Source organism: Aythya ferina (genome assembly GCF_964211825.1).
Source record: "Aythya ferina genome assembly, chromosome: 11".
Lineage (NCBI taxonomy): Eukaryota > Metazoa > Chordata > Aves > Anseriformes > Anatidae > Aythya > Aythya ferina.
Window position 1 is genome coordinate 5,096,139 of NC_140307.1, and position 14,237 is coordinate 5,110,375.

Sequence of the window (14,237 nt, forward strand, 5' to 3'; positions counted from 1 at the left end):
TCTCTCTCTCCCTTTCTCTTCCTCTCTCCCCCCCCCCCCCCCCCTTTCACTGCCCCTGAGATCCCAGCTAGAAAGAGGTACTCCACATTTTTTCATTACCAAAAATCCGTTGCAATAATCATTTGTTGCTAATTGAAACCCTTGGAGACATTTTCCCCACCCCCTTCACAAACATGGCAACTTTTAGGCATGGCAAGCACGTTTGTTTTATTTTATTAAAAAAAAAAAAAATACGGTTCGGGGGAGGCTGGAGCCCTCAGCCACGAGGAATATCAGTTCGCCAGCCCCCTTCCCCAGGGGGGGAAACGGGACCCCAGTACAGTGAGGGCTTGGGAAAATTTGGAATACATTATACCGCCTTTGGCAGGAGAATACTCTCCAACTAATGGATTCCTGCTCCTTTTTGTGTGTGTGTGCGTGTATCAGTGTGTGGGGTTTCTGGAAAGAGGGGTGGTGGTCGTGGTGGTGGGGAGCCGAGCTTTTATTTTCAGAAACTGTTATGGTGAGAAGTGTGTCATACTTGACAAATGGAACAAACGCTCTTCCATTTCTTGCTTGTCCTTGCCTTAAAACAGGAATTAAGTTAACCACAGTGCTGCATGTTAATTGCATGTTTACTGGGCTAATGAAAATTACAATGGGGTTTTGCCACCAAGAACAGGGATGAAAAAGTATGGAGGCAATTGTCACCGCAGCCCTCGGGGAGGGCCGGGGCCGGGGCGGGGACGGCAGGGGGGGGGCGGCCACGACCGATATCGATCAGAGGAAGGAGAAATCCTATAACTGCCCCTTACCACCACGCACAGGGGCTCCGCAAGTTCCTACTCCTGCTAAGTCCATCCAGCACCTGAAAGATGGAGACGTGTCCCACTTGAATGAAATTTTCCTGTCGCCAAGGGGGTGCTGGCATCTGTGAGGGGGGGTCCTTCCCCTGCCCTCCTCACCCCCCAGCCCCACGATGTGCCCCCCTCCACGCAGGGGTCGGTGGTGAGAGGGACGCAGGGAGCACAGCCCCTCTTCTCGCCCTCTCTCCCCTTTTCCAAAAGCCCCTTTCCCTGCAGGGCTGGAAGGGTGGTGGTGGGGAAAGCCCGAACGGGGGATGTCATGTGTCCCCCCAAATTTATTCTCGAGGTCCGTGGATGAAAGGATGACCTGGGAATTCAGCTGGGTGATAACCATTTTCGTGCCTGAAAACAAACTGCCAAATTAAAGCTAAATGGAAAGAGCAGTGGGAGAGGCAGTGGGAGCAGGGCATGCCGAGCTTGCCCCTACCTCTCTAAAAAGGATTGTTGGGTTAGGAGGGGGACACAATTAAATAGACTGAAGATGATTTAAATACTATCCACGAATAATTCCAGGGAGAAGTCTCCCCCCCGGTGCTGCAGAGCCCTGCATTTGAAAACTTTGGCCCAACTTGTGGCGATAGCTACGGCTCCGCTCCGCAAGGTCAGAGGTGAGGGCTATTTTAACCCTAAAAGCCTGCGAGTGACCAGGGCTGAGGCTGGGCTCGCAGCACTAATAGCCATAATTACCTCCTCCCTCCCTCTCTCCCTCCCTCCCAGGGACATTCCTCGCAGCAGAAACGTTAGACGCCGAATTGAAGAAAATCCTGGAGCTGAGCATATCTTGTAGGGGGGTGTAAAGAGGGGAGGGGGGAAATAACAGCAATATGAAGGAATTTCAGAGCTCACCCTTTTGCTTGGGGGGATTGAAGCCTTTTTTTTTTTTTTTTTTCCTTTTTTTTTTTTTTTTTTTTTTTTTCCCTTTGCCAGCATTCCCAAGGCGCTGGGTCTTTGTCTTAGAAGGAATGGAGTGTCTGAATGGTGTGAAAGGGACAGAGAGGGTCGCTTCAAATCGATTTTACTTGTCCTCTCTGTCTTTTCGGATCAACGCCCTTCAATGGACACATAGGTGCTCTTTCAACCAAAAACTTGTGCAACATTTTCTGCCTGTATTGGTGCTAAATACAATAAATGCTGGGCAGATTTTTTTTTTCTTTCTTTCCAAAGCAGAAAGCACCCTAATTAAATTGTTTTATATGGACAGTCAAGACAGACCAATTAAGTATGCATTAGTATAAAGATATATACGAGAGATAAGCGCTCTATAGGAGCCCTGTCTAGGCAAGGTGTGTAAAGCGTCCTCTCGAAGAGAGGATGTAAGCAGGTTTTCATATGGATTTTTCCCCTCCATTGCCTCCCATACCCGAGTAACGGGCTGAATAACCTCGCGGAAAGCCATTAGGGAAAGTGGTTTCTAAACAAAGTTAACAGGTGGATGGAGCCGGGTTTACATTCGGATAACAGGCGCCCGGCTGCCCAACCCGGCCCCGTGTCTTTGTGCGGTATCGGGGCTGCGGGAGCCCCCCCGCAAGGCTCCGGCACCCCGGGGGCTGCGCACCCGGCCCGCAGCCGGACACCCGCGGGGGCACCCGGCCAGGCGCGGAGCTGCCCCTGCGTGGGGAAGGAATCGCGGGGGGGCGCTTCCCAGGCCGGGCAGGGGGAGAGCTGCACACACGCCCCAACTCCTCTTTCTGCCCGGTTTATCACCCTGGGAAAGCTCTCGTGGAGGGTCAACCCCAGGAGCTGAGCTTTAAGCTCTTCTCCATTCCCATTTTTTTTTTTTTCCTTCGCTGCAGGTTTTCCACGTTTTTAGAAAAATAAAAAATAAAAAAAACCCAGATGAGAAACAACCCGAAAAAAGCTCTCAGCCCCAGCCCTGCTTCAGCTGAACCCGGGGCAGGCAGAGCCGCAGCAGGAGGAGGGCTGGCAGCCGGGGGGGCACCGCGCAGCCCCCCAAAACCCGGGTGCCCTCCAGGAGCCCGATGCCGGGGATGCTGCGTGAAGGGAGCGGGGACCGGCCCCAGCCGTGGCACCGAGCTCCACGGCTGCCACCCGTGGGACAGGGGGGCGCAGGGAAGCCAAGAGCCCGTGCGACGGCTGCCTGGGTTGCCATTCCTTTTTCCAGCAGCGTTTTGGAAGCCCCAGACCACCAGAGAGGGGACGGGAGGTGGGGAAGAGCAAGGCAGTTCTTGCTTAGGTGGCTTAACGCTGCGGTAAACAGGTTGGAAAGAGCCGCTTTTACAGCCTCAATTTCTCTCCTCGCTGGTTACCTTCGAGGGTAAATCATAACAGGCGGTATGGGGGGCAAGGAATTCATCTGAAGGAGATCTCAGCAAGTCACTGCCCGGACAATAGTCCACCTCCTGTTGGGTTGCGTATTGATCAGCAGAGGAGCTGAAGATGTCGCCACACTAAATATTTACTGATCACACACAAATAGCCGGGACTTGAACGATTTTCTCCTGTGAGGAGAGCAGAGAGAGAAGGGTAAATCATTTTATTAGTGTGTATAAAGCAAAGAGCACACTCTGGCTTGGAGTGTTTTAAGATGTGTCTTCAGCTGGATGAAAAGAGTTAGGGAAATCGATATGGAGTGATTAGACGAGCCAGTCGTGTCAAAGAGAGAGGCTGTGAATTTCATGGATTTGGTTATACCGGGAGGGGGAAAATATAGTGAGAGATTAAAGGGAGGAACCCGTTGTAGCAGAGCCAATGAAAAAATAATATCTAATCAGACCCGGCAAAGGTAGGGACGGGATGAGACCCGCATTCCCAAGGAATCACGCCAGCTAGGGAGGACTCGGGGACACGCGTGAAAGGGGCGATCGGGGGGAGAGCAGGAGCCTAAAATGCTCCCGAGCAAAGAGAGGGAAGGCAGAGGAAAGTCGCCACCAAAATGGGGACAAAAGAGACAAGAGTAAAGGGAAGGCGAGGGCTGGAGCAGGCGCCCGCCTGGCTCCGAGGTGAGGTGCGGGGTCGCAGCCCCCTGTCCCCCTCCAGGCAGGGAGGGCAGGCAGCAGGAGGAGGCACGGCCCGTGGGAGTGCCAGGGGTGCAAACCCCTCTCCTCCCACTTTGTCCCCCCCTCTCCTCCCCTCCCTCGCCAAGCAAACGTGGCGAGGGAAATGGATTTTAGCGTTTAACCACCTCATTTTACCCACGTAATGACAAGGCTCGTAATATGTAATCTACAGATTACTGCCATTCGAGGGTGACCACAAGTGGCATTATATATATAAAAAAAATAACATAAAAAACATCAGCATTTCTGAAAATGACAAAATGCCTCAAATCATCCCGAGCTGGACGGGTGGGAGCCGGGGGGCCGCCGGAGCAGGGCACGCTTGGGGGAACTTTGCTGGGGACGAGCAAAGGTGGCAGAGCCAAAGGGCACGGAGCTGGGAGCAGGGCAGGGCTCTGCCCATCCACGTTAGATATGTTCTTTAGGGAAGCTCCGCTTTTCTTTCTTTTATTTATTTTTTTATTTATTTTTTTTTTCCTTTGCCTCGCCTCGCTGCTCTTTGGGCCGTCTCCCAGCGCTGCCTGCTCTCCGTGCGTTTGCCTTTAGCAGCGAGGGGATGCGACAGCGGAGGGCTGGGGGGAAAGGAGCGACAGAAAAGAAAGTTTGAGCCGCGGTGTGAGAGCTGCTGGCCAAAACAGCCCTCCCAAATTAGGACCCGAGCAGCAGGGCAGATGCTGGAGCAGCTTCCAGCCCCCATCCGAGCGTCCCTCTCCCCGAGCCGCACAGAGCCGGCCGGGCAGGGCTGGGGGGCGAGGAGAGGGTGACTTTTGGCCACCGCTTTAGGGGAGGGGGCCCAGGGAGTCTTATCCTGGCCCGTGGGCATCTCCCGTGGGGCCCCCACCCGTGCTCGGGACGGGCGCCGGCTGCGCCTTTTTTGGGGGGGAGCATTGGGTGTGGAGGGGGGGGGGGGATTGGGGCGATGCGCTCAGGTGTGAGGCTGCGAGGGCCTGCGAGCTCTTTGGCGATCAGCCCCTAACCTCCTTACCTAATTCCTTAGATTGCAGATAGGAAGAGTCTGACCCCGGAGGTCGGGAAGAGCTGGGTTTCATTAACCCTTCCCGCTCCGGCCCCGCCGCGGGTTAACGGCGCTGGACGGGGGGGGAGCGGGCGTGTGCCGGGGCGGGGGGCAGGGCGAAGGGGTCAGGGGGGGCTCTGCTCCCCCCAGCCCAGGGCAAAGGGGGCTCAGGGAATCGGCTCCGCTTTCCCGGCACCGGGAGTTGCCCGAGGGACCGCCACCGGGCCGGCAACGCGTTCCCTTCACACCATTCCTGATTTTTTTAAAAAAATTATTATCATTTTTTTTCAATCGTTTTCCAAATGGGAGGAAAGGCACCAGTCTGGAAACGCCACATATTGCAAAAGGCAAAGCGGGCTCCATCTTTAGGACCAGCACCAATCTCTTTAGCTTGTCCACAGTCGAGCTGTAAGCTTTAAAGATTTAAAAAAAAATATAATAATATCCAGGCAAGCTTCTCGGGCTGTATTTGGCTTGTAACACACCTGGTTTATATTTTAATAGGTAGTTACACTGTATTGATTCAGGGTACATCAATGATGTTGAAAGTTAATAACTCTCAAATTATATCTATCTGCCTCCATACATAATTGCATACACAGTATAACACTGGAAGAATTTGCATTTTGCTGCACATTCTTTGTTCTTAAATCTTTTAACACATTGAATTGTTCCTTTGAAGAAAATGCTATTGAACCGCATGTTTAAGGAAAAGATGCTTCTAAACTATATATTTAAGCAATGAAATTGTTGAGTGAAATACAGGTTTCTTTGTATTTCACACAAACCTTGCCATCCGCCAATCTTAACCTATACATCTGAAATGCCTTTTTTTTTCCTCTTTTTTTTTTTTTTTTCCTTCTTCCAGTCAGAAGGCAGAAATATGTGAACTGCCGAGAGAGGTGGGTACTTTTTGGTAAGTATGTTTAGATATGATCTTCAGATACATTTATTGTACTTTCAAATTCTTTGGATACTAATTGAGCTAGCAAACAATATCCCAGCTGAATGTCTCAACTCCTTCCCTATTTAACAAACGCTTAATATAGATTTATATTGTAGCCATCCATCTAGTGAACAATATAGCTGAGCAGTCAACAAAAAATAAAAAAAATGTTAAAACCAAATTATACATGCTGCCTTATTTCTGACTCCTCTCCCTTTCTGCACCTCTGAAATTGAACTCTTTACAGACTATATATATATATTTAATTTCTGAGTGACAGATCAAAAATAATTTGCAGAATCAGAAGTGGATGGAAGTTTCAAATAATGTCTCTAAATATTTCATATTCTTACTTATAGTACCAGCCCACCAGCTGTAAAAAGGAACCATTCCCTATTTTTTTTTTTTTTCTCTGCTAGTTTAAAACTACAGAAGGATAGATTATTTAGGCTGGCAGTTCCTATTTTCCAGGGCCTGCCTCAGAGATGACATAAATAGAGATTGAATGATCAGAAAAACAAAACAAAACAAAACCCAAAATAAAACCCAAACCCTGGACAGGAATAGAGACAGACTGCTATATAACTGCATCTGAACAATGTTACATACTGCATTAGGGGGTGGTCAAAAAAAAAAATAGATTGCATATTTATAACCTCATAATTAAAATACATCCTTATCTCTCTCCTTTGAAAGGTTGCAGCTTTCTTGGAAGTATTTTGAGTGCATATTTTAAGCTCCATGTCCTGAATTGAATTAAGATGAGCTGTTTTGCCCAATACTAAAATACCAGTTTGCAATTTAAGGTTTAAGTTTCAACCACCTATCAGTCACTCTATCATTTTCTTTGTATTTTTCTCTCCTTATGTTCGCAGACCTTATATAAAATGGTGTTAGTTTATATCAGATTCTAATTTCTGCGTGCAAGAAATTAGTTGATATCATCCAAAAGAATTAGTTGTGTTTGACAGAGGTAAATTGGATGAGAATTTTTCACGTGCAAAGAGAGTTCAAGCCAAACCGAAAACTTTAAAGCAAAGGGATACCAGCAAACAGTGAAAAATGGCACGTCTGCTCCCTCTTGACAAGCTTGCATTATATCACATGCTAGGAAACAGAAATTTCTGAATCTAAGACCAGTTTTAGTTTTTAATAGGAAATAATTACATGGAACTTTATTTCCAGAGAGAACGTCCCTTCCAGCTACAGAGTTCTGCTTTGATCTGAGTATTAACTGGTAATAAAATAACCATATTTTGGATCCCGAGCATATTGATGCTTAAAGGAATGTTATGCTTTCAATCAAACTCTAACTTCAGATTATCCAAAGGTATTCATCCTCCCTTTGTCAGAAACCAATTTGTTCTTTTACTCCAGCAACCACTCACACGTGTTTCGCTATATTTTGTCATTATATAGTAGAATTTGCACTGTCGAGGCGGAAAACTTCTACATGCAGTGAGATCATGTTCCAGCCTGGCAATTTGTGCTGCTTAGCACACAGTCCCCCAGCCAGGCTATTCTTTGCACTTGTTGTACTCTACCACCATCGCTCATCTCAGAGAGCGACTACTGCGAATGCCTTCTAAGCAGGGTTTTGTTTTAAATCTCCAGATTGGTATTTTATTTTATTTTTTTTTTTAGTTTTATTTTTTACCTGGCAAATCAATCACTGGGACCCATCCCGAACAATTAACCTCCTCTTTATATGACGGACCCAAGTACAGCACTTCATAAAGACATGAAAAGGACATCCCAGACACCAGGACCCGAGCCCAGGCTTGTCACAGAGCATAAAAGGAGAGCGAAGGGGAGTTTTTATCTCTTTGCCCAGCAAACTCTTAACAGGTCTAAGTTTCGGTGTGACAATAAACCAGTTTTGATAACGCAGCTCATGGGCTTCTCTGCCACATAAAGTTTTCTTAATAATAAAAAAGAAGAAACTTTATCCCTGCTAAATTAAAATAGGGCAGATGTTGGATATGGTTCGTATTAGCCAGCCTTTCACCCCTTTGCCCCTGGCACTAAAGTTCTGACTTTTGCTTTATACCATGTCTGTTTCTAACTGGAAGGTATTAGTCCTGCCCTCGCTCTCTTCTCGTATTTATTTTTTTCAGTGTCTAAAATTAAACCTATTCATTTAGCAACATACATTCTACTTCAGCTTGCTAAACCTGGCCAGGGAGGGGAAACTTTTTCCAAAAAGTGATGCACCACTGACCTTAAAAGAAAACACAAGGCAGGGAAAGCTGTTCTTAAAAGGTTTATTTCTAGAGAGTTTTGTAGCTCTGTTGACATTACAGGGATAATGGCTGTATTGCAACGGGCTTTCAAGGCCCAAGAGGTTTACGTTTGCTTCTGACCATAAGTATAATAAAATTTTAAAGGTGCAGGAAGTCTCATCACTTTAGATATTTAAAACTAGATTGGAAAAAACCCTTGGGAACCATATATTACAGTGGACAGCCCTGCTGAAAAAGAAGGGCATAGGCAAACTTAAAAAAAAACCACCAACATCCCCCCCAACCCAAAGAAAAAAAAAAAAAAGCCCCAAAGCCCCAGCTTTTCCATGCTAGCTATATCAAAACCCTGGCTATTAAGCTACTAGGATAGTGCAGCTCTTTTCTCCAGGGCTGTGAAGATAGAATTTATTGTCCATTTGGAGCGATCAAGTTTAGGCTAATAAAAGGCCCTCTGTAAGCAGAAATGCCAAAGTTGATGTTTGGCGTAGTTTTCAATGGCGGAGTTTATATAGGATGGGGCTCTGCACTATTTGAAATTACTCATATCTCAGCAGCTGAAGATGATTTGACATACAGAAGTAAACGATAGTAGGCAACGGCTGGAGGTTAATCAGCCTTGCTTTCTGAACTGGACATCTGAAAGCAGGAAAAAGTGAAAGCTGCTCTCTCTATCCCTTTCCTTTTCTAAGGCGCTGCTAACTTTTATGATTTTTTTTTTTTTTCTCTTCTTCTTTTACTATCTGTCTTTGTGCCTGAGGGCCAGTGAAAGAACACTGCAGATTCTAGATTGCTTTCAGAGTTTCCCTTTGCTGATGATGGATTACCATGTCAATTTAAACGGCATAGGATTAATTTGTTTCAATGATTTCTCTTTAGGCTGAATGCCAGTCTTTTTTTTTTCTATCTCTCTCCTTGCTCTTCAGAATAATAATAATAATAATAATAATAATAATAATAATAATAAATCCTTAAAAACCCCAAATGCTTTTGATATCCCACATTAAAAAGACAATAATAGAAATAGACAAGTTAGGTGTAATGTTGCAACACAGTTATAGGTTTGAGTGTTTTTATCTCATTCTAAGGGGCTGAAGCATACAGTCAGTCACATTAAAATGAAATTGGATCCAACGTTTATTCAATAAATACTTGTCTTGTAGGTAATCCAGAGCAGAGTGCTTTTGACACATAAGGACTTAATTTGTCTTGGATAACAAGTTATTAATATGGCACATTTAAACTTGCCACCTACAATAAGGTCATTTAGACCTCTAATATGACTCGTGAGAGAACTTCATAAAGCCAGAAACAAAGTTTGAGGCTGCCTTGGCGTGGGGCAGCGCTGCTCCCAGAGCAGGCATGCAGCTCGGGCTCCGCTCTCTAGGAAGAAAGTTCAGAGCAGGAGAACGCACCCAAGGCCAACCAAACGGTTCGCATCTGCTCTTCTCTGAAAGGCAAGTGTAAATGGAGTAAAGAGGAAAAAAAGAACCCAAACACACAGTTTTGAATGAGTAATCTCGAAAGCTGTGCTGCGTCTGCTAGCAAACTCATCGCAGCTTTGTGAGTGAAAAAAACAACATTTGGTTCCGAGGGGAAATTCGCCCGCATTTGCACCCTGCCTCATCCATGTGCTTTGCAATTTTCTTGCTTTTAATAATAAGCGAGGAAGTTGGAACATAATCCACCCATAAATGTTATTGCAGTAATTTGACTGCACTGTGTTTGTTCATGCATTAGGCGTACACGTAAAGAGAAGTGGGGCTGTATGGTGGTGATCCTCCCACAGCCTGAACAAACAGAGATGTTTTGGTATATATTGGATTTCAGACCCCGAATAGTTTGCAATAGCTTTAAAATTTGGAAAGCTGGAGTTGGGGTGTTTAGTTTCAGACCTTGCCTAACCTAACCATGCCTGCAAGAGTCCCAGCAGGACAGGAACACGGGGGGCATGCCGCACAGGACACAGCTTGTGGCTGGCAATTCCTTCCCCACGCTGCACATGTGAGCATCACTGTGCTGCTTTTTGGTATTAAGCTCTTGATTGCTCTTGCCCTGGCAGATTCTGTCTCTTTAAGTAACTAAATCTCATTTTTAAGCTCTTCCTGGGAAAAGGATGTTACACATGAGTAGAAAAATGCAGGCAAGAAAGGCTAATTGAATGAAAAGAGAGAATTAGGTTAAAAATAGAGTACAATCTAGTATCACATTTTCACTAGTGTAACCTGAAATGAAGGTGTCTCCAAGTCCCTAGTGATGCCAGAGTGTTTAGATGTTGGGCACAGATGGAGACACCTATTGAAATGTGTCTGAAGAAGATTAATAGGACTTGTCAGTGTTGGGAAAGCACTGCTTTGCTGTAAATTTCTACTAGCACAAGATGAATTACCGATGAATGCTCAGTTATCAACCCCATCACTATCATTGGACACTAAATCAAATTGAGCAGTTATCTACAATCAGAAAATTTCTTTTAAAAATAGGCATACACCTTTAGGCTTAAACTCTTTAATAAGACAATAGTCTCGATGGTATGTGTGTGTTCGCTAAGGGATGCATTTTAAAGTTCCTACACAAAAAGCTTCTGTTCTGAAACGAACTCTGAGCTTAGTGTGAAATCAGGCTTGTCAAACAATAGAAGATATTCAGAAAATACTGGTTGCATGATATAATGTTCTGCTGGGGGCCGGATCCAAAACATATTTTCAGCCGTGTCATTAGATTTTGGATCAGACCTTATTTGTGAATGGCTTTTTGTCATCACTCCTCTCCCTTTATTTTTGGTGCTGGTAAAAAACTTCTCTCTACCTTAAAGACTGAGCATCCTAATCATGTAGTAATGCAAAGTAGCTGTCAAGGTGCGGGGTGTAAGTAAAATAATAACATCCCCCCTCCCCAACATATTTAGGAAATGACAGCTTAATGTAATGAAATATGTGATGAAAGAATCAATGAATAAAATTTTACCTAGGAATATTTCTTTTTACTCCTTTAAAAAGGGGAAACTGTCACAAGGAAAGCTATCACAAGCATTCACCAGCCCAGTGATAAAGCATATTAGCTGCATTCACCGTGTGATGCTGCTGCTGACAATGATGTTAAATAAGCATTACATATTTTTAGTTTCTAGGACTTCTCTCCCTCTCACCAAGGCATGGCACTGCTTTATCCAGGGAGATTTATCGTGGCATGTTTTCAGAAGTCAATTTTTCCCTTTTATTATAGACAAGGGCAGTCATTTATGTTTAGGGAGGGAGACAGGTACAGTGCCTTTATCTGATCGGTGTCCCCAGCCCCAGCCACCTTCTTAATCGACGGCAAATTCCCGCTGTGCAGGATCAGGCCCCCTCCGGGCTCCTTCTCAGCCAAGGAATGTATCCTTCCCTTCTCCTCCACATATCTTACCTGTGATGTATGCTACTTTTCGAGGAGGGAATAATATGCCATTTACCACAAAGCACAGCTTCAAAGCCTTTGTGTGTTTTGCATCCCCAGCCAAAGCTTTTTATTTACCACCTTAAGAACGTAACTGGCTAAGGGATAGTAGCTGTTATTGTCTTCATCTTTACACCCTCATTTTCACGCAGCAAACATCCCATATTAGGGCCAGATTCTCACTCAGATGGAAGTTATTAACTTTAAGCAGAACGGAGCCGATTTCAGCCAGCCGCAGCCCGTGCCCTCCTAACACAGGCTCTTTAAAGCATCTCCTTGTTCTTTTTTTTTTTTTTTTTTTTTTATTTTCCTTTGGAGGGCATGAGTCTTTAAACATGTTTGTTTTACAGAAAGCGGTGGTCGATTCCTAAGTTTTTTTCCCCAACAAACATGGAAAGAGAATATTAACAGGGAATATTAATAGAGCCGAGTGCGGCACGGTGCTAGTTAGCTTGTAGTAGCCGAGAAATATGAACTAGTGAACATAATCCATAAACTCCATTTGGTTACTATAATACTCCAATCTGTATTTATTACAACCCCACTCTGATGCTTATACAACTGCAATTGCTAGATTTATACACTCTAATGGTTTCACAATAGGAAAAACCTGTGTTCTTTATCTTTCTTTTCCTGTCCAAAATAACCCCTTCCACATATACTTCAGGCTTCCCTGGACCTTGTCTGGGTTTAATCACAGGCTGTGGGACAAAATGTGCATTATTAAGAAATATAAATATTTTCAGAAGCAATCAAAGGGTTGAAAGATTGATTCGGCATGTAGATTGGATTTAATTCGAAGCAGCTTTGTTCTAATGAGGACTACTGGGATACAAAGACAGCAGCCGCTTATGGCCACCAGTTGGGAGCTTGGATTCACTGCAGTAACCTGTCAAGAATTTCACCCAACTGCCAGGTATTAAACAGCAAAGTGTGGGGGAAGGTGATTTTCAGCATCCTTCGTCAGGGGCTGGATTAGGATTTTGGAGCCCCTGCTTTACTGAAATAACAATTCTGGCTAATTTCTCACTGCCCACAGGGCCAAACCCTGCAGTCCAAAGCTCTCACTGACTTTGGTGGCCGCTTTGCCCAAAGTTAAGGTGGTAAAACTTGGCTCAGCAGCAAGTGCAGCAAACCCCAGAGCTCTGCAGCAGTTTGCCCTGGTGTGTCTGCTTTTGCAGTGACTTCTTAGATTTCACTACCTGCACTGCAAGATATGTCGGGACTCTTATTTTAATTTTATTTATTTATTTTTCTTGCATAGGGAGTTTTTTTTTTTTTTTTTTTTTTTTTTTTTTTTTTTCCTGCAAAAGTGAAATGCTGGCTTGGAAGCTTGTGTCCTCGATGGGTGACCCAGCAGAACTGCCACGCTCATCCTGCATCCCAGGGAAAAGCCTGCAACGTCCAACAAAGCATCCTTGGAGAGGGAGCTGAGCAAAAAGGGACACTCCTCCACTTTGCCCTCAGACTTTAGAAAAAAAAAAAAGTAAAATTTCTGTGCTTGCTGCAGGGGGGTCATGTCACAGGTACTTGGGGAGCGCAAGACCCTGTCAGCTTTCCTAAATGTTGAGCGTACAGTCGGAATCACAGCACACACAGGATCAAACACCGACTAGTTTCTCCCTCCCCTTACCCCCCCCTTGCCTACTTTTGTCCATAAAAGCAATAGAAAGAGAGAAAGCTTGAATTTTCTGAACTGTTTCACCCATCCACAGCTGGAATTCCAAAGTGAAATGAAAATGCCTTTAAAATCAACCCTACATGGGAGCCTGAGAGAACAAGTTTTCCTTTGTTGTAGGGTATAGTATTATTTGCTGTAGGTTTTTGATATACATTCTAAATTAGGCCTGCAAAGGAATGCTTCATCTTTAATTCATCACTCTCAGCTGAAAGAGATTAGCAATGTCTAGCACGCACCCTTCGTATGGTGCTGACCTCATCAAGTATGGCCTGAAATTAATTAGCCTCATTCATTCCAAATGGAAAAGGATAATGGAGCTGCATTTTAGAGATGACCATCACAAATTGTATGCAGCATATTTAAAATCCCTCCCCCCTCGCTCCCCTCCCCATTTAAAAAACTATGTAGATTAAAATTCTTTCCAGAACTTGCAATATGTCAGAGTTATCAAGGCATTGGGAGCAGAAACCACTCACTTTTTATTTGTGGAACTGGGAGCCACATTTTGTGTGTGTGGCTGTAAAAGCAGCAAGTCTGTCTTAATGGCAGAACACCTGGAATTAATTTGATATTTCCAGGTGCTCTGGAAAACTGGGGCATCAAGCACTTGATGTTTAAACATTCTTCCACCCGCTCACTTAAATCAATATGAAAGTGGTGTCCCTTTGTCATTCATACATGCAAAGTGCTAGCACAAACTCCAGCTTGGCTTCAGAGTCCTACATCACTCATAATCTAATTAGAAATCAGAGCAGAGCTGAAGCAGCATTCTTTGTGGATTCTTGGGCAGCAAATAGGGATACTTGTCTTTTGTTTCCCTCCCCGATTGCATCGTTCACAAGCTTTCACACCACATCTCTAAAGGTGGTTAGGTGCCTCAAGATGTTGACAGGCATGAAGGACAAGATTATTTAGGTATTTAGGTGCCAACCCCGGGTGATTTCAAATGGAATTAAGCAACTGGATGTTACTGGGTGAAAAAAAAAAGAAAAAAGCAAAAAGCTTCCAATGCAAACGAAAAGCTCTAACCTTAAACACGACTGATTTTTTTTTTTTTT

The 14,237-nt window shown here is 44.8% G+C and overlaps 2 long non-coding RNA genes across 11 annotated transcripts in view; both read left to right on the forward strand.

Moving 5' to 3' along the window:
• The window catches only part of LOC311442774, a 37,559-nt gene that overhangs the window by 8,060 nt on the left and 15,262 nt on the right, over positions 1-14,237 (forward strand). For 6 of the 10 annotated variants that reach the window (XR_014696843.1, XR_014696844.1, XR_014696847.1 and 3 more), the window contains exon 4: positions 5,746-5,793. This is a non-coding gene — a long non-coding RNA (uncharacterized lncRNA). Of the gene's footprint in view, positions 1-1,358; positions 1,454-5,745; positions 5,794-14,237 lie in introns of all 10 variants that reach the window. The other 4 variants (XR_014696845.1, XR_014696846.1, XR_014696850.1 and 1 more) reach the window with 2 other exon arrangements.
• Positions 7,012-13,226, forward strand: LOC311442776. Its single transcript, XR_014696853.1, has 2 exons — positions 7,012-12,414; positions 12,812-13,226. It is a non-coding gene; the product is annotated as an uncharacterized lncRNA (long non-coding RNA).